Raw genomic sequence first — 20,886 nt, 5'->3', positions numbered from 1 at the left:
GCATCTGTACCGCGTGGTTGCTGATGCGGGGGAGTGGTTAATTGTGACTGTCAGTTTGATTGGGTTCAGGAATGCTTAGCAAACCAGTAAGACACACTTTCTGGTTGTGTCTGTGGAGGTGTTTTTGGAGATGTCTGGCGTGTAGGACAGTAGCTGAAGGGGGCACCCATCCTGAACGTGAGCAGCCCAGCACAGGGCAGCAGCTGGATAGAACGTAGCACAAGGCAGACAGAGCTTACAGGACGAGCAAGCTTCACTCTTGAGTGCAGATGGGTGTTGATGCTGCCATCACTGGCAGCTGTCAGTCGCTGGCTTCTCCAGCTTCCCAGAGTACACTCCTATCTTCCTTCTCCAGGGAACTTGCAGGCCTGTGGCCTCAGACTGGGGCTGCTCCATGGGTCCCCATGTTATGAGGCTTCCAGTTCTTGGACTGAGTGGCTACTTGTTTTTTTTTTTTTTTTTTCCTGCTACTCTAACCTGCCGACTCACCGTGGAGCTGTCCTGCCTTTGATCATGTGAACCAACCTGTTACGTTTCCTCTTGCAACTATTCTATTGATTTTCTTTTTTCCAGAGAGCCGTGGCTGGTATAGAAGGAACATCAGAAAGGGCATGTTTGGAGAAAGAAACAGTCTACCCATTATCTCTTCCAAATGTGGATTGGCTAATGTTCCATGTTTCCTCACCTTGGTTGGTTAATCCTCATTATCAGCTGGGGTGGATTTGAGATCACCTAAGAATCTATTAGTGAATGCTTGTCTATAGGGCTGTAGCTGTGGGGGTGACCCAGCTGAAGGTGAGTCCTATGCACTGGGAAGGCAGACTGAATAAAACGGGGGAAAGAAGGGAATGAGCTAATGGCTAGCATTCATTTCTCCCGACTGGCTGCAATGTGATCACGCCTTCCCCGTCATGACGGTCTGTACCCCTTCTCAAACCATGCATCAAATAATCTTTTCTTCCTTTGGTTGCTGAAGTCAGGTATTTTGTTTCAACAATGAGAACAAGCAGCTAATATATTTGCTGAATAAAATACCCAAGGCTCGCCCAAGTTTGTCCATCTCAGTTCCCTAAATTCACCTGGTTCCTCTGCTGTGGGTAGACATTTACGGGATTGCCGATGTTTTGTGCTTTGGAAACAGGGCAGAGCATTCTTCTACATACATTCTCAAGTAAATAAAAACAACTCAGGTGGTGAGGCTGGAAGTAGCTTTGCTGAATTAAGAGACACACGCTGTTAAAATCCCAAGATGTTTTCTTCAGTTTGTATCGCACGCATGCGTGATGGTACTCTAGAGCCCAGTTCTGTGAAGCGTGTCTTCAAACAGAACTGGCATCATCTGGGAACTTGTAAGGGCTGAACAACACCAGACTCCATCCAGATTCATTGAAATAGACTTGACTGTTGAGTCAGCTTCCCCAATGATACATAGTTCTTAAATTTTGGTAAACAGTCTTCTCTATACTTCTTTGCTCGCCCAAACGGGGCATTATTAATATTTAAAATTTTTCTTCATTTCTCTTCATTTTCCAGCGTTGGTAAACTGTTTCTCTAATGCCATTTCCCTGAATTCTCTTAAATGCATGGGTTGATAATTTACAGCATGCATCCTTATGAACACGAAGACAATATTTTTCCCATTTTCCTAACGTTTGCTGTATTTTTTTATTCTCCGAGATCCCTTTGAAGCATGTGGAAACTATTTTGGAAAGTTCCTATGCTGGTCCCACTGTCTCCTGGGACATAAGTTATCTGGGTTGGGAGGCCTACATTTATGGAGCAGACATACAGGTAATCCTGCAGACCAGTGAGAGGCTATTGGAGATAGACGTCCGTGCTCTGCCTTTGCACATAGCTGCTCTTGGGGAGCCTTTACCAGATGACTGTGGATATCAGACTTTAATTTCATCGGTGGGTTCTTCCCCTGAGGCAGCCCTCCCTCCTGTTTGGTGTCTGCTTCGTGTAGCAAAGCCAAGAGCCTTTCTGTTCTGGCTGGAGCAGGGGAGTTGTACGAGTTGCTTCTAGCCTACTGCCCATCTGACCCAGCGTACGCCGCCTTTTGTGCCAACCTTTGATTCTCGTGCCACTAATAAATGTTTATTCAGCACCCGCCGTGCCCCGGAGACTGCGCTTTATGTAGGTCAGTTTACTTGGCCCTCACAGCATCTCACTCACATGCATGCATGGCCGTTCTCCAGAGGTGAAAATTTGAGAATTGAATAAATGATGGTAAATGGTGGGAAATGCCTCGATGCTCTTTTTGTTATTGAATTTGAAATCGTGGAGGAAATTATTTGAGAGATGGAGAAGTTGAGCAGGGCTCAGGGGAGTCATTGCATTTCCATACGCCACTCTCGCAAAGAGGATCTACCGCGTTTTATGGGCTCGAAAGGAAGGGGTGGCTTGAGTAGTTTTATAAATGACTTGAATTGGAATGTTTAATAGCACTTGGATACATTGTTAAAGATAATGTAATAAAAAAGGTAAAATCTTGGTTTTCATACACATGCAAAATGAATAACTGTTAGGGAATTTAGCCCATTAGCTCGTGGGGGACGAAGTACGATTTTATAACCGATTCCAAGGAGAATTTCCAAAGAGGAAGCATGCGTGGGCCATGACATAAATTCAGAAGGAGACACGAGGCTGGCTATTTCTCAAGAATGAAGAGAGAAGGCAATTGTCTCTCCCGCAGACAGAATTTATCAGCAGATCTCTGTGAAAAATTGCCATGGAGTCTGTGCTTCCCCAACCTAGAGAACGTGGAGGAGCCTAAAAGCAACAAAAAGCTCTCCTTAAATCGGATGATGCAGAAAGATGAGCTGTACACAAAGCATCAGTTCTACCGAAGATGCGGACTGGTCTTTTGGTCTGGGTTGCTGTCTTCCAGTGTTTTTCCAGTGTAGACGACATAAGGTCAAAGTGAAGCCAAATGCTTCTCAGGAACCATTGCTACAATTGCCTCAATTTCTTAGTTCTTTTGTCTGGAGCAGACATCACCTTATCAGAAAAAACTTCATTCCACGTTAGAATAAACGACACACACATCTGTTTTGAATGTTACAGAGGTGGACAGTGGTCACTGAGCTGAAATCTGTCACGGAAGATGTGTCTTTGTAGGAGGCTTGGTGACATACAATACCCATGAGGGGGTGTCAAGAGATGGAAGTAGGGGTGATGGCTAGTCTTGAGTGCCAACTCAATGGGATTAGAGTATCTGGAAGACACATGCACGCGATGGGCAAGGATGGACCCATCCTACTTGTGGGTGGCACTACCCCCCAGACTCAGCTTCCAGGCAGAGGGAAAAAAAGAAAAGAAGAAGACAATGGGCCTAGCGATGGTTTCTCTCAGGTTCCTAACTGTGGATGCAGTGTGACCCACTGCCTCACACTCCTGCCACCATGCCTCCCGGAAGTGATGAACTGTCCTCAGATCCACAAGTTACTGTCTTTCCCTAGAAACCATTGATTTATCCTTTTCTATTCCTCTTCCCATTGACGATCCAAACTTTGCATATACTTGGCATTGAACTTTCTTCATTAATTATGTTTTTTTCATTTTGATCTTCTAAATTTCTCTCCACCACTGCTAACAACAGTGAAGAAACTGTTCAAGAGAGCGTTCACGAAGCCGTCACCCTCCTGGTGATTCCCACCCCCAGGCTTTCAGAAATGCACACACGTTTATGCCGCAGCTAACACACCAGCCAGGGCTTCGGCTGCCTTGAAGGTCAGGGGTCAAAGTAGAGCAGAGAGCTACTTAGCACTGAATGTGCTAAAGGGAGCTGGTAGCTGTAGTTCATACTTGATGCTTGGCAAGGGGAGGGTGGAGCCACGTTGAAAACCCAAAAACACAGGCAAGGTGCTCCCCAAGTCTCTGAAGTCAGAATCACTAAGGGCAACCTGCAAGAGCATCCTTAAGAAACGCAAAATTGGCATCCCAGAAACAATGGATCCAGGAAATAGAATTGAATGTACTTTGGCTTTTAAGCTGTTCCTAGGCACAAAACTGTCTGTCTTCTGTCTGGGGAGCTGGTGTTTTAGTTGTTGCTGTGTTTGGTTTTTTTAAAGCAAGATTTCTTGAGACAAACTCTCCCTTTAAATGACTGCTGAGATTATGTTTACCGTTCATTTAAAACCATGTGCCATATGAAGCGTTGGTCAAAACTGTAGGATGTCTGAGCTGCCATCCTGCAGGATTTAAAAGCCACAGCTCTTTGCGCTGTCACCCCCACTCCCTCTGCCTGTCTGGTTAAAGCAACGTCACATTTGCAGGGAGCTGATCGTGTTTGCAGGAGGATGCTGTTGTCTCGCTCTGCCAGCAGCTTGTCAGAATGGGCGCGGCAGCATTTCCTCACCTTTCCTTCTCACTCAGCTTGTTCAACATAAAACGCTAGGAAAAGCTTTTTTTTTTTTTTTTTTTTTTTTTTTGGAGACAGGGTTTCTTTGGGTAGCCCCTGGCTGCCCTGCTGTCCTGGAGCTCACTCTGTAGACCCGGCTGGCCTTGAACTCACAGAGATTCACCTGCCTCTGCTTCCCAAGTGCTGGGATTAAAGGCACGTGCAACCGCTGTCTGGTTTAGGAAAAGCATATTTTTTTTTATGTGTAGGTAAGTGTACACATGTAAGAACAGTGTGTGTGTGTGTGTGTGCTTTTCCTTAGACACCTTTGTGGTGTTTGAGACAGGATCTCTCACTGGCTTGGAACTTCACCAAACCTGCTAGGCTAGCTGTCCAGTGAGCTGCAGGGATCTTCTTCTGTCTGTCTTCCATCTTGATGTCACTGGGATTACAAACATGCACTATACCCAGCTTTTATGTGGGTTCTGGGCATCTGAACTCAGGGTCTCAGGTTTGCAAGACAGGTGTTTTACTAACTAAGCCGTCTCCCTGATCTTGGGTCCTTTTCCTATTTCATTTGTTTCCTCTTCTCTTCCCTCCTTCCTCCCTCCCTTCTCGCAGGTGTAGCCTAGACCGACCTTGACTTCAGCTCCTCCTCCTCCTCCTGCGAGTGCTGGATCCGAGGCCCGTGCCACTGTGACCAGCATCAAGATGACTTGCGCTCAGCAGCTTAACTCTAGGCACCAACAGCTTGGTTGCAGAAATCAAGAATAAGGAGAGCCCAGCGTAGGTCACCATGGAGTCTTGAGTCAAATCACCTGAGTCGGGTGACAGTTGTGTTTTACTAGTCACATGACCTAGGACAAGCGACTTCATTGCCCTATTCTCAGTTTCCTCATGGGGAAAACAAAGATGCCACAAACACCCACCCTAGAGAGTAATTCAGAGATTCAGGGTGCTCACTTTCATCTGATCCACGGGCCACAGCTGGGCCTTGAGCACAGCTGAGGACATTCTGAATAACTAAGAGCATGCGTTTCAATGTAAAAACCGGAAGAAAAGAGCAATGCCTACCTGTAGGACGCTGTTGCAATAAAATAGAGACATTCATATGAGAGAGTCCAGCTTTAACAAATAACGGAGGTCAGAGACGGCTCCATGCTTATGAGTGCATGCTGCTCTTATAGAAGACCAGAGTTCAGTTCCCAGCAGCCATACTGGCTGGCTCACAACCACCTGCAACTCAAGCTCCAGGGATCCAACACCCTCTTCTGATCTTGGTCGACACTTGCATTCATGCATACATACGCACACACAGACACGCACATATGCACATAATATTTTAATGGGAGAATTTACTCCATTTGACATGAAAAGACTCAAGAAAATGTATGCACACATTTTTGGTTTTTTGCTTGTTTGTTTTTGCCTGTGTGGACCAATACCTAGGTAACGGTCTGCACTTGTCCTCAAGAGGCACAGAGAACTGGGGACACAAGTGGCATCCTTTGTAGTAGACACACTTTGATGCTACTGGAAATTTTAATCTGTTTCATGTTGTTTTCTTTCAATAGCTATCCAGTTAATTGTGATTTTGTTAGGTTCAGAAAAGGATAATTGAGAAAGACGAAAAGACATGCCTTCATTTTTATCCTCTAAGAAGGTACTTTGAAGTATCTTTCTCGGTGGATACAACTGAATCTTGTATTGTATGTGTTTTCTTTGGGAACTGAAAGGCAGTTCAGGGGCTCCTCAATCTCTCTCATCGCTAAGGTATGATCTGGGACCGGGAAACACGCAATAGAACTTTATTACACACAGATACGAACTCATACATGCTCCACCCATGATCGGTGCTCTGGAGCTTTTGCGTATTGTTGAAGGAGGCGGATCAGTGTAAGAAACTGCAGCAGGACAAGGATACCACGTGTCACACTGCATCCAGATAACACAGAGCACTAAGGATTCTTCATAAACTCACGGACCAATTTCTTTGGATGTACTTACTGCCTGTTAACTCACTATAATTCACCTAATTGCCCCAATTAGCTGCTCCTTAGAGTCAAGAGACAGACACTATGCCTGGGACTATAACCAGGAGGAAATGAACGCACAGAAAACAAACAGTCGAAGGCTGAATAACAACAGTAGTGAGTGTGGCTTCCGCTGACAGCAGAAGGGGCAAAGAAAGGTACCTGGTTGGAATCAGAGCTGATTCTGGCCCTGGCAACTATTCAGTGCTGGCCATGGAGTTGGTTCCCATCTCTGGCTCACTTTCCTGTTCCGCAAAAATAGGAGGCTAGTGTTTGCACACACGACTGTTAGCTTTAAATATCAACGTGACACCACCTGGGTTCCCTTTGGAAGAAAGTTTCAAGTGAGGAATTGTCTAGACCAGGTTGACCTAGGCGCATGTCTGTGGGGGATGGTCTTGATTGTTATTAATGTAGGAGAGCCCAGTCCCTGGTGAGTGGCACCATTCCCTGACAATGGACTCTGGATAGTATCACAGTAGAGGGGGCTAGCCGAGCGCTAAGTGTGCATGCCTGTATTTCTCTCTGCTCTTGACTCTGGATGCGGTTTGCTTTACCTGCCTTGATTACTCTGCAATCATGGACTAGAATGTGGAATTGTAAACCAACTAAACTTTTTCTTCCTCGGAGTTTCTTTTGGTCAGGATTTTGTTGTTATTTTGTTTGTTTGTTTGTTTTTCCCAACACAGGGTCTCACCATGTAGTTCTCACTGCCCTGGAACTTGTTATGCAGACCAGGCTGGTCTCAAACTACCACTTGCCTCTACCTCCTGAATACTTGGATGAAAGGCTTATGCCACCACGCCCAACTGGTCAGGATATTTTCCCACAACAACAGAAATGAAATGGGCACAGGAGCACTCAATATACAACCTGTTTTGCTGTACGTATACATTTATATGAAATATATATTTACCATATATGTTGTAAATTCATGTTATAATTCAAGCTTATACTAGCATCAGACATCTAAAACCTACTCAATAATCTTTGTATTAACAGTCTTTGAATTATCAATTCATTTAAACAAGTTAACAATGAAGATAGCCAATATATCCTAATTTTTTTCTCTGGTTCTTGCAGGGCACTTGTTAAGTGTTGTAGGAGGCCACTTGTTTGTTTCCCAGCTGCCCAGCAGCTCAAAACCGAAATCACCACACAAAAATCATATTATTTGCAATACTGTTTGGCCAATACCTTAAGCATATTTCTGGCTAACTCTTTTTTTTTTTTTTTTGGTTTTTCGAGACAGGGTTTCTCTGTGGTTTTGGAGCTAGCTCTTGTAGACCAGGCTGGTCTCGAACTCACAGAGATCCGCCTGCCTCTGCCTCCCTAGTGCTGGGATTAAAGGCGTGCGCCACCACCTCCCGGCTTTAAACTCTTATGCTTTAATTTAACCCATCTCTGTTAATCTGTGTATCACCAGGAGGTCAACTATAACTGATGGGGGAGATTTTTAGGTCATTATGAGAAAGAAGGCTAGGGGTCAAATAACAGGTAAACTTTGATAGTGTTTTTTCCATTCAAAAAAAATCATAAAACAAAAATGATTAAACACTATTGGTTCAAGCCACGACTTCTGTTAAAAATTTAAGCAGCCCGGTGCTTGTGGGGTAGAGGTTTGAACTTAGTAGTTCACTAATTTTGGCGGATGCTCAGGTAGAGTTGGATCTTTATGGCTGCAGCGAAGACGGCATTTAGATGAAAACAACACTTCAGGCCCCTTTCACATCCCAGATCCTGCTACTTTCCAAACACAAAAAGCATTGATTCTACTGTCACGGCAGCTCAGCTGCTGACCTTGGCTCTCAGCCTCCTGTGAAGATGAGAATGTTCGCTGGAGCCTGCGACGCTGTCAGGCTCCATCCACCGCTAGTTAACTAGAATGGAAAGCTGATGAGGTTGCTAAGCAACCCAGATTTGGATAAATATACCTTCCTTTCCCAGTGTACCAGATAAGTAGGTAAACACACATTCCTTTGGCTGACTTAATCTTACCCTGTGGGTCCACTTACAGAAATGAACAAAAGAAATCAAGGCAGATATTTAGGTAATTTGGATAAAATTTTCTGTGGATAATCTGATAATTTAGAAGCCGCAAATGTTTAACTTCTGAGCCGTTTTCCCAATTCTCCATTTTAGTATGTGAGCAGAATGAAGTCTCAGTCACGTGTCATTAATCCTAACCAAGATGGTGTGCAGTGTAGCATGAGTGGGGGGAGGGGGAAGGCGGGAAGGAGAGAGAGAGAGAGAGAGAGAGAGAGAGAGAGAGAGAGAGAGAGAGAGAGAGAGGAACCAGTAGGACTGGTGGTGAGTGTATACGACCATATTTCTTCTGTAATTTAATCACTCCATCATAGAGTTGATTTGTGTGCTGGTATGCCTTTTTTTTAGAGTCTTGGATCATAGTCAGTAGTTGTTAGTAAGACAGTGGGGTCAGTTTCTGTCATCAGTGGTGTGTTGTTTCTTAAGTAGGCTCTGAACTCCTTGAGGGTATTGGTTTTTGTTTTGTTTGCTGTCTAGAAGGCAAATAGAACTGAATATTGTGTCATGGTGCAGATCAAACATGCTTGAAATGGTGCAAATGCAGTCTCTTTAAGCACTTACAATCATCACTGTGACACTTTATTTGATTTTGTTTATTTATTAATGTTAGTTTTGCACACACATCTGTATGTGTGTGGGTGCAGCACTTGCGGGTGCCTTGGTGAGTGTGGATGAGGAGGATTCATGCAGGAGTTGGTCCTCTTCTTTTATCATTGGGTCCTGGAGATCGAACTCAGGTCCTCAGGCTTGGTCGCAGGTGCTTTTCACCCGCTGAGCCATCTTGCTTGCTCTTGTGACACTTTAAATCATAAGCCAAGAAAAGCACTTTCTACGGAATAAGGCTAAAACTTTGATATTCATTAACCTAATTTTAACAAGCCATATTCAACTCAAAAATTTTCTGGCAGTTCAAGGGCATGCCTGCAATTAAAAGATGGCATCGTTTCAAAGCATCACTCATATGTTACCATGACATTTCCCAGTCAGCCAGACATCTCCCCATGACAAATGTCTCCATCTGACTCAGTCCGTCCACCAGCAAACCACATTCATTTCTTCAATCTGATGCTCACAACGCTACTTTCTGCCCTTGAAAATGATAACTCTGGGGCCAGTGGGACAGCTCAGTGGGATGGTTGTCACACAAGTCTGGCAATGTCTGATCCACCCCCAGGGCCCACACAAGTGGGGACAGAGAGACCTCACTCTACAAAGGAAGCTGTTCTTTGGCCTTTACATGTGCACCGTGCCAAATGGGCCCCTGCACATAGCGTGTGTGTGAGCGCGCACACACACAGAGACACACACAGATACCCCCCCCCCACAGACACACACATACAACACACCACACAGACACACTAGACACACCACACAGACACACAAACACACAGACACACCATACATATATACACACAGACATACATACTAAACAAATACACCACACATACTACATACCACACACACACACACACCACACACAGACACACACACACACACACCATACACACATATACTACACACACACACTTTTTAAAAATTAAAAAAAAATCATTCTGGTCCTTGGGATTGACTCCAGGGCCTTGCACGTTCTGCCATGCACTCCATTGATACCCCATCTACATCCCCAGCCCATTCAGTTTGTCATCCCCACCCCACCCTGTCCCTCTCTAAATCAAGACCTTTCCACTTCTCTTTCCCTCATGTAGGTTCCTAACATTGCCAGTTCTTTGATGAGTCCCTAGCTCGGTCCCTTCTGTGTTTCTAGCACCCAGCGCAGCACACCTGACATCCAGCACAGTCACAGACGGAAGCCCGGGGAAGAAGCCCACGGCCTAATCTTCAGGAGCCGTGCAGAAGAGCTGGGATTTAGTTTCCCTTGTGAGCTGGCTTTGAGAGAGTGAGTTCGCTCCTCTGTGACTTCCCTCCTCTGTAGGGAACATCAAACAGGTTGAGTCGTGTGCTCTTAAGGCATCTTTTGCTCCCAAGCTCTCGTGTCTTAGGAAGGCTTGCGTCTCCATGGAGATCCAATTCTATTCTACCAGAGGACTTCACTCCCATCACCTGGCGCACTTGCCAGAGCTTCATTGCTCGGATTTAAGACACGTTCTTCAACATTTTACACTTGTTACACCTGGGAAACCTTCACATCTATGTGACCATACAGGCACACAAAGCAGGTATACAAATAAAATGTTTACTGATAACAAGTCATAGAGAAGATTAATTCTAAACAATTCTAAGGTATACATCTATTTGCATAATTTATGAAAAACCACAGCAAATTTGCAGACTAAAGAGATACCTGGATGTGCTTTGCTGTTTTTACGTAAAGAATTAAATCTTGACTAAAATGTAAGGATATAGATGATATTTGTCATTTTCAGAGTTGATTCATGTCTTACCATAAATGGTCAGTGCTGAGATTGCTATTTTGCATAAACACATACTACAAACAGCAGAGGTAGTGCCGAGGCCTGTCTTGAACAATGTTGACAATTCTGTCCTAATCCCAAGCCAAAAATCCATCCAACTTTTTTTTTTTGAATAAAACCTAAGTCAGGGAGTCAAACAACGGTTTTCAAGACCAAACAGTCTAACGCCTTTTAATTGAAAGATGTACCAGCTGGGTACGCAGATACCAAGGATCGACAATATTAAAAGCCCCCAATAGTTAAGCTATTTTGTTTCTCTAAGAGCAGAAAACTGCCCGCACAGTAAAAACTCTGCAATTCCTAAAGTGGAACAGCCTGGAGTCTGAGCCGAGGTGTTTCTGCCAGTATTTCTGGGTGTTGTACGTTGTGGTGGTATGTATGGTACAAAGGGTGAGTGTGGTGTGTTCAGAACCCGGGGCTTCCCCAAGCCAGGGGACAAGGGTGGGTGCTGCCAGGAGCTCCTCAGATTCATCACAATTTTGATTTAGAGGTCTGGACTTTCAGAAGCCTTCTCTGTTGACAATTGTTTGATGATTTCCTTGTTTAGTTCCGTGACCCCAAAACTTGTGGACTGTAGTTTAAGCTCAACCCCACGTGCCTCACAAGGAATTAAGAAAACACACAGACAAAAATCCCAGGCTTCAGCCAGCCATCCACACATGGTACATTTGTAGCTAGAGGTGCAACCAAACGGGGACCCAAAACATGTAGGAAAAAATGTGGGTCCTGAATATGGATGAGATTTTGTTTTTCTCTCTGGATTTCCTGAGTGGTTCCATAGAAAATGATATAGGATTTACATATTATTACTATCAGAAATAACCCAAAGATAATTTGAAATGTAAGGGGAGATGTGTACAGGTTTTCTGTGAATATTCATTATTTTATGGAAGGCCTGTGGGGCTCTCGTGTTGGGTTAGGGCCGGGGCCAGTCTGTAACAGACATATACTGACTACTGTATTTGCTGAGATTTGGTCAGGCTAGCCTGAGCACACACTAACAAAGAGATAACATGCCTCCGTAGTGTGTAATCGGAGGGAGGTTCTTCATGATGGATGAAGGATTCTGCGTAGAGGAGAGGAAGTGTTAACTTATATCCTAAAGAACAGACATGGTGCCCAGACAAACTGTGAAACGCAGTACTAGGATGTTGGTATATGAACTGGGAGAGTCTTTTTTTTTTTTTTTAATTTAATACGTTGTCTTAGTAACTACTGTACCAAGATTCTCAATGCTTGAAGCATAATTCCTAGCTTTACCAACGCAGGAGAAAAATAGAAAAAGATGGAACCTTAAAATACCTTGGCCAATTAAATCTGGATTATTTCTGACTCTGGGAATCGTCAGTCATTTCACTGAAGCTGCTAAGGATGATACGGAACACATAGACTCTCCACGCTTCCATTTTCACCCCTTCAGAACCTTCGGAGCATTTGGAGGCTTCATCCGATCTTCTTTATCTGAGGGGTGAAGAATGGACAGACATAAAGGTCAGCTTAAGAGTGGAATTTTACCTTGAGGTTAATGCCAAAATAACGGAGCTCATGACTCCCAGATTCCCAGAATTCGCAGATTCCCAGAATCTAAGGGCAATCTCAGGCTATCGGTGAAATACAAAGTAAGTGGGGACACACACACACACATACACATGGCAAGCATGCACACACACACACACACACGCAAGCATGCACACACACATAGAGCACACAAGGCAGGTCAAAACGATCTAGTTAATTCTCAATAAGGAGCCGTTCATTGTTACATCGTGCTGAGATTCGAGCTCATAGCAAACTTCACAGTAAAATCCCCATCTCTCCTTTACACCCCCCCTTTTCTTCTTTTTTTTTTCTTTTACTTTTCTTTTCTTTTCTTTTCTTTTTTTTTTTTTTTTTGAGTCAGGGTCTCACTGCTTTACTCTGCCTGTCCTGGAACTCACTCTGAGAACCAGGCTGGCCTTGAATTCACAGAGTTCCTCCTGCCTCTGCCTCCCAAGTGCTGGGATTAAAGGTGTGTGCCGCCATCACCTGACTTTTAAATCTTGTCTTAAATGGCAGGTTCTCGTGGTAGTTCTTGTTCACTATTCATTAACGCAATATTCCAACCTGCTTTTGTGTGTGTATGCTTAAATCTATGAGGGAGTGTTTGTGTGTTGTGCGTGTGTGTATTATTTGAGACAAGGTCCTTCCTTGGGACCTGGGGCTTCTTACTAGGCAGTTAGAAGCCTCAATGGACCCTTTTGTTTGTGTCTCCCCAAATCAATGGAATTGCAAGTGCGCCAGCACACCCAGGTCTTGATGTGGGCGCTAGAGTTGAACTTGGGTCCTCTTGCTTGCAAGGCAGGTACTTTACTCACCAATCCATCTCCCCAGCCCCCGCCCAACCCCTCACTCTAAAAGTTTAAAAGACCAAAAGCAGCTTTTTGCCTACTGAGCGATAATATGTGTCAGGGCCTTCGAGAAATCAGAATTCTGCCAGGAACCGCCTAGTGGCACTTTCTGTCCACAGAACAGCAGATGGATGTGTTTGCCAGGGTCTTTCTCTCACCCTCCTTCCTGCCTTGATCGGTGATGTGACATCTGGAGCGTTAACAACCATTTGGTCACCGAAGGTTACAAGTACAAAAGACAGGCTACAGAATCTCAGAGCTGCATATGCCTGGACTAATGCCAGTCTGCCTCCTTTGTCACATCTGTTTTATTATTATTTGTGGGGTGTACATAGATGTGTGTGTGTGTGCATGTGTATACATGTGCATGGGCACACAAACATGTGCCCATGTGGAGGCCAGAGGAGGACCTTGGTTCCTCTGCTCTGTTACTCTCCACCGTATTCCCCTGATGCGGAGTCTCTCTCTGAGACTGGAGCTAGGTTGGCAGTGAGCAAGCCCCAGTGATGCTCCTGTCTCTGCCTTCTGCAGTGCTGGGGTTACAGACAGACACCTATCACAGCTTTTTACATGGGCGCTAGGGGTTCGAACTCAGGTCCCTGTGTTCCTGCAGCAAGTCCTCTTACCCACAGGGTCATCTTCCCAGCCCTTTCCACACTTATGTGAGCATCGCCGCACCAGGTATTGAGGCTTCTTTCCTAAGCGCAGATTGCTCTGCCTGTGGCAGAGAGGCAGCCATTCTATTAAGTACGGTTTAATTAAATCCTTCTCTACAGGCCTATAAAAGAAGCACAAAAAGCGTGGCCGAACGCGTCAGGGGGAAACATGATGGGAAAATCGCAATCCAAGCTCATAAAGCCGGCAGTGGAAATGGTACTCCTTAGGAGAAAAATGACACACAAGGGCGGAATCATGGAGCTACTCTAGGGATACTGTTAGGGATGGTTGCGTGTGTGAGTCTGGGCCCATCGGAGACCCCAACAAAGCTCAGTGATTTCAGTGCTGCAAGGCTGGGTCAGAGAAGAGAATGGCTCAGGCAATATAGCCTACGATGAGGAAAGGCAACAGCTGAGCTCTATTTTGAAGGACGACTAGAGATTTCCCAAGAGTGGGTATATAAGGGTGAGGAAATAAGACGGTCAAACCCTTTTGGGGGCATAGGATCGTATTCTGGGAACTGCGTCTTTGGGGTATACACTGGCATGTGGGCTCGTGTGAGCAGGACCGAGGAGGCTGAAGAACTGAGGTAATGCCAGTTGTAAAGGGTGATGCGACTATTGCATGGAATTTAAGACAGACGCATACAGTATTGCAGAGAGCAATAGCATAGACACACAGCATTGCAGGGAAGGACAGACACACACACACAGTATTGCAGGGAAGAACAGACACACCCAATATTGCAGAGAATGATAGCACAGACACACACAGTATTCAGGGAAGGACAGACACACACACAGAATTGCAGGGAAGGACAGACACACACATAGTATTGCAGGGAAGGACAGGTACACCAAGTATTGCAAGGAATGATAGCACAAACGCACTTCATATTGTAGGTTAGGACACACACACAACTCAAATATTGTCCTCAAGTCCTTACACAGAGTCAGTCTCAGCACCACGTCCAAAGCCATAATCATCAGTTGCTTTCCCCCACTTTTAGATGAAATTTCCACAGAGCTGGTCCAATTGAGTGTCTATAGTAATAATTATGGGATATGGATTTTGTGACACAATCAGAGCCAAGTGGATCAGTTACTTTTCATGACACTATATCCAAAGTTACTTAACAAGAAGCAACCTAAGAGAGGGGAGAGCTCTCTTTTGGCCCCCTGTATGGTACGGAAGGCATGGGAATATCTTTGGGAAGGGAGAGCTTCTATCTATCTATCTATCTATCTATCTATCTATCTATCTATCTATCTATCTATCTATCGTGTGTGTGTGTGTGTGTGTGTGTGTGTGTATCTCATTGTATCTGGCTTTATCTAAGGGAATTTTTTTTCTCAATTGATACTCAGGGAAAAGAGTGATCTTTTTGTTTCGTCTTTTTTGTTGTTTTGTTTTTCGAGACAGGGTTTCTCTGTGCAGCCCTGGCTGTCCTGGAACTTGTTATGTAGGCTAGGCTGGCCTCGATCGATCTCACAGAGAGCCACCTGCCTCTCCCTCCTGAGTTCTGGGATTAAAAGTGTGTGCCACCATTGCCCAACTTAAAAGAGTGGTTCTTAAGAGCCAGCAGAAGTGCAACTACTACACACAGAGGAAAAGCCAGCGTTCACACACAGCGTGTGACACAATCGATTAGCGTGCAGTACTTCTATGACAGTGCAGGCGAGGGAATATAAAACAATACAACCATTTTTGAAGATTGTCTGGCAGATCCTTCGAAAACTAATCATAATTCCTCTGCTATGACTCAGCAATCCTACTCTCCAGGCCCAAGAATAACAAACACGGTTCAGAAAATGACTTCACAGAAGCTCTGTTTATCATAACCTAAAGCTGGAAGCCGCCAAAATGTTCATCAACAGGAGAGTGGAAAAACAAATTGTGGTTTGTATGTAGAAGAACACTAGCTATCAGCAAAGAGGAATGCAATACCAACCTATGTAAGGGACACAGATAAGGCTAAAAACCAACCAACCAACCAACCAACCAACCAACCAACCAACCAACCAAGAAAAATGGTTATGGTGAGGGAAAGAAGCCTCGCACAAAAGAGCAAAAATGGTATAATTGTATTTAATATGAAATCCTACAACTGGAAAAATCAATCTAAAAGTGGGGGACAGAGCAGCTGATGATTATGGCTTTGGAGGTGGTGCTGGGGCTAACTCTGTGTAAGGACTTGTGGACAATTTTTGAGTTGTGGTGATGTTCGGTTTCCTGACAGAATTAAAACACTTCGGGTTTGTACAGCTCATTGCACTTGAATTTTATCTTCCCCGAAGAGGGAGCAAGCAGTAAGCAAACATTCATGGTAAGCATGCTGCCATCTTAGATGCTGTGTATATCTTCAAATGCACTAGAAACCATGAGAGGGAAGAAAGGTAGAGAATGAGCTGAGAGGGTGAGACGGCAAGTTTAGTAAAGGGAACGCCATGATAAAATGATGCAAGAAGAAAAGAAAATGCGAAAATGTATTTTGACTCTGATGGTTGGTAGAAGGTTAAAAAAAAATTCATATTCCCTTAAAGGAAGAATTTACTTTAACTGGTCCTGGGTTGTTAGTGACAATAAGGTACCTGGAAGACACAAAGACAAGAAGAATGTTGAGTCAAGTCAGGACTCAGGAATTTTATTAGGATCAAGGATTTTCAAAGGACAACAAAGAGAAAATAGCCACCTGAGGCCATACCTGGGCAGACAGTGTCTAGCAACACTCAACAACATCCAACCTCCCCTTCCTGGATGGACAACCTAGTGCACAAAGCCACTAGGCCATGCAGCGGTGTTCTCATGTGGTGCTCCGCACAGGGGGAGTTTATGGAGGATGATTGACACCTGATGGAAGCAGGTGCTGATGATGGAGATGGGGAGGACCCAAGAATGACTTCTGCGTGTTTCCCCATATCACAAGGAATTTTGTGCAAAGGTGGCCAGGTGTGTCACTATCAGGCAATCCTCCTGGGTCCCAAGTAGAGTCTTTGAAAACTCTAGTGGGGAAAAGCAATTACCCATGTCAGTCTGGTTTGGGTGACTTTTGGTTAGAGACAAATCCCACCCCTACATTCCTAGTGTGCTAGGGTCATCTGGGAAAAGGAAATCTTAATTTACAGAATGACTCCGTCAGACTGGACTGCATGAAATTTTGGGGGCATTTTTTGATTAATGATCGATGTAGGAAGGCCCAGCCCACTGTGAGTGGTGCCACCCTTGGGCAGATGGTCCTGGACTGTGTAAGAAAGTGGGCTGAGCAAACCACAGGGAACAAAGTATCAAGCAGCCTTCCTGCATGGCTTTGCTTTAGTTCCAGCTTTGCTTGAGTATGTATCTTGCCTTCTCTCAGTGATGCATTGTGATCTGGATATGCAAGCCAGACCAACCGTCTCCTCCCCACGCAACTTTTGGTCATGGTGTTATCACAGCAACCGAAAGCAAACCAGGACACCCTCCAAACAAGGAAGTGTACTGCGTGCTAGCAACACAGTTTTTTTTTTTAAAATAAAACAAAATTCTGCATTTTTATAAAATGGGATAAGACAGAGGATTTCAGACTGCACAGTCATCAGAAGCACAAGCTATCAAAAATGCACACACTTTACTTGGCCTCTCTAAGCTTTCTGTGCCTGGTTTATTGGGCATCTTCTGAGGCCTGCTCCATCCTCGCCAGACTGTTTTCTTCCTTTTCCCTCTAGGTCCTTTCTCTCCCTTCTCCGTGGGGTTCTTTTCAGGCTGGGCTCTGACTTGAAGGAGCAGGTGTAGCCGACAGCCTTGTAGAGTTTCTCAGTGGCTCATCCTTCGCTGGACTTTATTTCTCTCAGCCTTTATATTGGGCATGGCAGTGGGAAGTCAGAGGCACTGATTGCAGGGATGTACTGGGGTGTGGCTTTGGCTGGTCCAGGGTGGTTCTCTCTTCCCTGTCTCCCTCCTTTTCTTCCTCCTCCTCCTCCTCCTCCTCCTCCTCCTCCTCCTCCTCCTCCTCCTCCTCCATACTGTTCCTATTCTTTTTACTACAAAATCGGTCATCCTTTATCTTTTTATATTAGTCAATCAATTAATTAATTTTTAAAATTTGTTTTGTTTTGTTTTTTCGAGACAAGGCTTCTCTGTGTAGCTTTGGAGCCGGTCCTGGAACTAGCTCTTGTAGACCAGGCTGGCCTCTAACTCACAGAGATCCACCTGCCTCGGCCTCCCGAGTACTGGAATTAAAGGCGTGCGCCACCATTGCTCAGCAATTAATTTAATTTTGAGATAAGGTCTCCTGTACTCCAGGCTGGCCTTGAACTTTCTACGTAGCTGAGGGGGACTTTGAATTCCTCCTGGTCCTCTTGCCTTTACATCCTGAGTGCTGGGATTGTAGGTCTCTGCCACCAAACCTCATTTGGGAAATGCTAGGTCAGAACCCAGGGTTTTGTGCATTCTAAGCAAGTACTCTACCATCTGAACTTACAGCTTAATAATATTTTATATTAAAATGCCCTTCTTTGACCTCCTCCTCCTCTCTGTTCCCTTGAACAGAAAAAATTGTTTTATCTCTCTTGTCCATATTTGCCATCCACCTCTCTTACCTTTGTCATTTCTGAAACCAAGAAAGGCAGATGTGCACAACTGCTTCACGCTGCACAGCTCTGGCCTCAGTCTGCTGGCTGCACTGGACACAGCTGACATGCTGTCAAGCTGCACAGCTCTGGCCTCGGTCTGCAGGCTGCACTGGACACAGCTGACATGTTGTCAAGCTGCACAGCTCTGGCCTCGGTCTGCAGGCTGCACTGGACACAGCTGACATGCTGTCAAGCTGCACAGCTCTGGCCTCGGTCTGCAGGCTGCACTGGACACAGCTGACATGCTGTCAAGCTGCACAGCTCTGGCCTCAGTCTGCAGGCTGCACTGGACACAGCTGACATGTCCACAAGGCAGTTTCTTTGTTTGACCTCTAATTTCTTTTTTCCTGAGCAGCTTTGACCGAGTCTGTTTGCACTGTTACAGCAAAGCACCACCGACTGGACTCTCAGAAATAACAGATACGGGTCACTCACAGTTCTAGAGTTTGGAAAATTCAAGACCAAGACGCAAAGCATGATCAGTGTCCAACAAAGGCCCAACAGGAAGGACGGTGGCTTTCTGAAGTCTCTTATGAGAGAGCAGTTTCCTTCCCTGGAGTTTCCTCTGATTTCTTACTATCTGGTTGTGATTGGAGCACTCAGCTCTCAGCACCTTTGTACACAGGTGATCTCATCTAATTTCATGGCTTTAAGTGCATCCTAGTCTATGCCTATGTCTCATATACGCTTTCCTGCACACCATCCTCAAGTCTCAATGACTTTAAACAATTTTTTTTCTCTGTCTTGCTCTAGAATCTCCATCAAGAATCAACAAGAGTATCTGCTCCCTGTGTTCAGTCAGGGGCCCAGGACACCCATCACGCCGCCGTCCCCTCAGTAGGAAAACGGGACCTGGTGATTTTTGCACCATTAGCTAAAGCAAATCATATGGCTATGCTCATCTTCAGGGAAGCAGGAAGCGAGCCAGAATGTGGCAGGGAACTGCTCAATCGGTTGCAAAAGGTCTCACTTTTTTTTTTTTTTTTTTGTCCCAGGTTCTGGTACCTTCCCTAAACTGCAGACCAAGACATCAGCCTGCCCACCAGCCACCTTCTTCCAGAGGCTTCAGAGTCACTATGTCCAAATCAAAGCTGTCAATTGATTTCTCATTCTTCCCTGGAGTCCAGATGGTCTGTGGCTTCCTTTATTGTCGTCCTGATGACACACTTGCTACCCAGGCCACAAACTTGGAGGCATCTTTGAGTCTTTTCTGTTCTCAACCCCTACACCTTACCTATGTGCAAATCCCAGTGGCACCTTAACTAAACTATGTAGGGAGGATGCCCTCTTTTTACCTGTTCATTATGGGCACTCCAGCCCACAAAAACCCATCCCCTCTTGCCTGGGGAACTGGCACACCTTTGCTAGCTGTTTTCCCTCTCTGTTGATAACTTTTCCTTCACACTACGGGCAAGTGATCCTTCTGAAACAGGGCCCTACCATCATCCTCCTGGCTCGCAGCCCTCTGATCTCCTTCTGTCTCATTGCCAGTTGTGGTAGAATTGTTTCTGTTGCTGTGATAAAAAAAAATAATCTGGCAAAAAGCAGCCTAGATGAGAAAGGGGTTCACTTGCGTTTCCAGTTCCAGGATCCGGTCCATCACGTGGGGAAGTCAAGGCAGGAACTTCAATCAGCTAGTCAAATCACATTCTCAGTCACAAGCAAAGAGAAAAGAAGCCATGCTTTCTCAGTGGAGAAAAGCACTTGGTTGCTGCTTGGGCTCTGCTCTTCACTCTTATTGGTTCAGGACCTCTTGTGTAGGAACGGTGTTTCCCACAGTGAGCTGGGGTTTCATATATGAACGAGCAAGACTCTCTCCCCAGGGAAGTATTCAGTTCAGGACCCTTTGTGTAGGGATGGCATTGCCCACAGTGAGCTGGGGTTTCCTATATAAACGAGCGAGACTCTCTCCCCAGGGAATTTCTAGGTTCTGTCAAGTAGACCATCACATTGGTAAATCCAGAGTGCTCTGAGAGGCTGTCAGATTCTATACTTTCTTCACCACCCCCACCCCAGCCCCATTTCCTTCCACCCTTTCTCCACTCTGGCCATGTTTTCTTCCTTGCTCATCCCCTGAGACACCAGTCACACTCCTGCCTCAGGCTTTTCACCAAGTGCTTCCCTGTTCTTGGGATAATCTTCACTCAAGTATTCACAAATCTTGCTTTCTTATCTTTTCTTCTCTATCTAAATGTCATCAGAGAGACGGAGAGGGTGCCAGCCCCCTTTCTGCCCTTGGTCACTATCCCCTTTCCCCTTGTATTCTGTGTTATTTCTTTCAACCACCAAGAAAAACATATTTATCTCTTGGGGGATGTCTCCTCTATTCCTAAAATGATAGCTCCAAGAGTACCAAAATTGTGTTATTTTCTAGCTCTG

This window comes from Alexandromys fortis, unplaced genomic scaffold, assembly GCF_014885135.2.
Source record: "Alexandromys fortis isolate MF-2015 unplaced genomic scaffold, M_Fortis_MF-2015_v1.1 scaffold_1, whole genome shotgun sequence".
Classification (NCBI taxonomy): Eukaryota; Metazoa; Chordata; class Mammalia; order Rodentia; family Cricetidae; genus Alexandromys; species Alexandromys fortis.
This window is presented reverse-complemented; position numbering follows the sequence as displayed.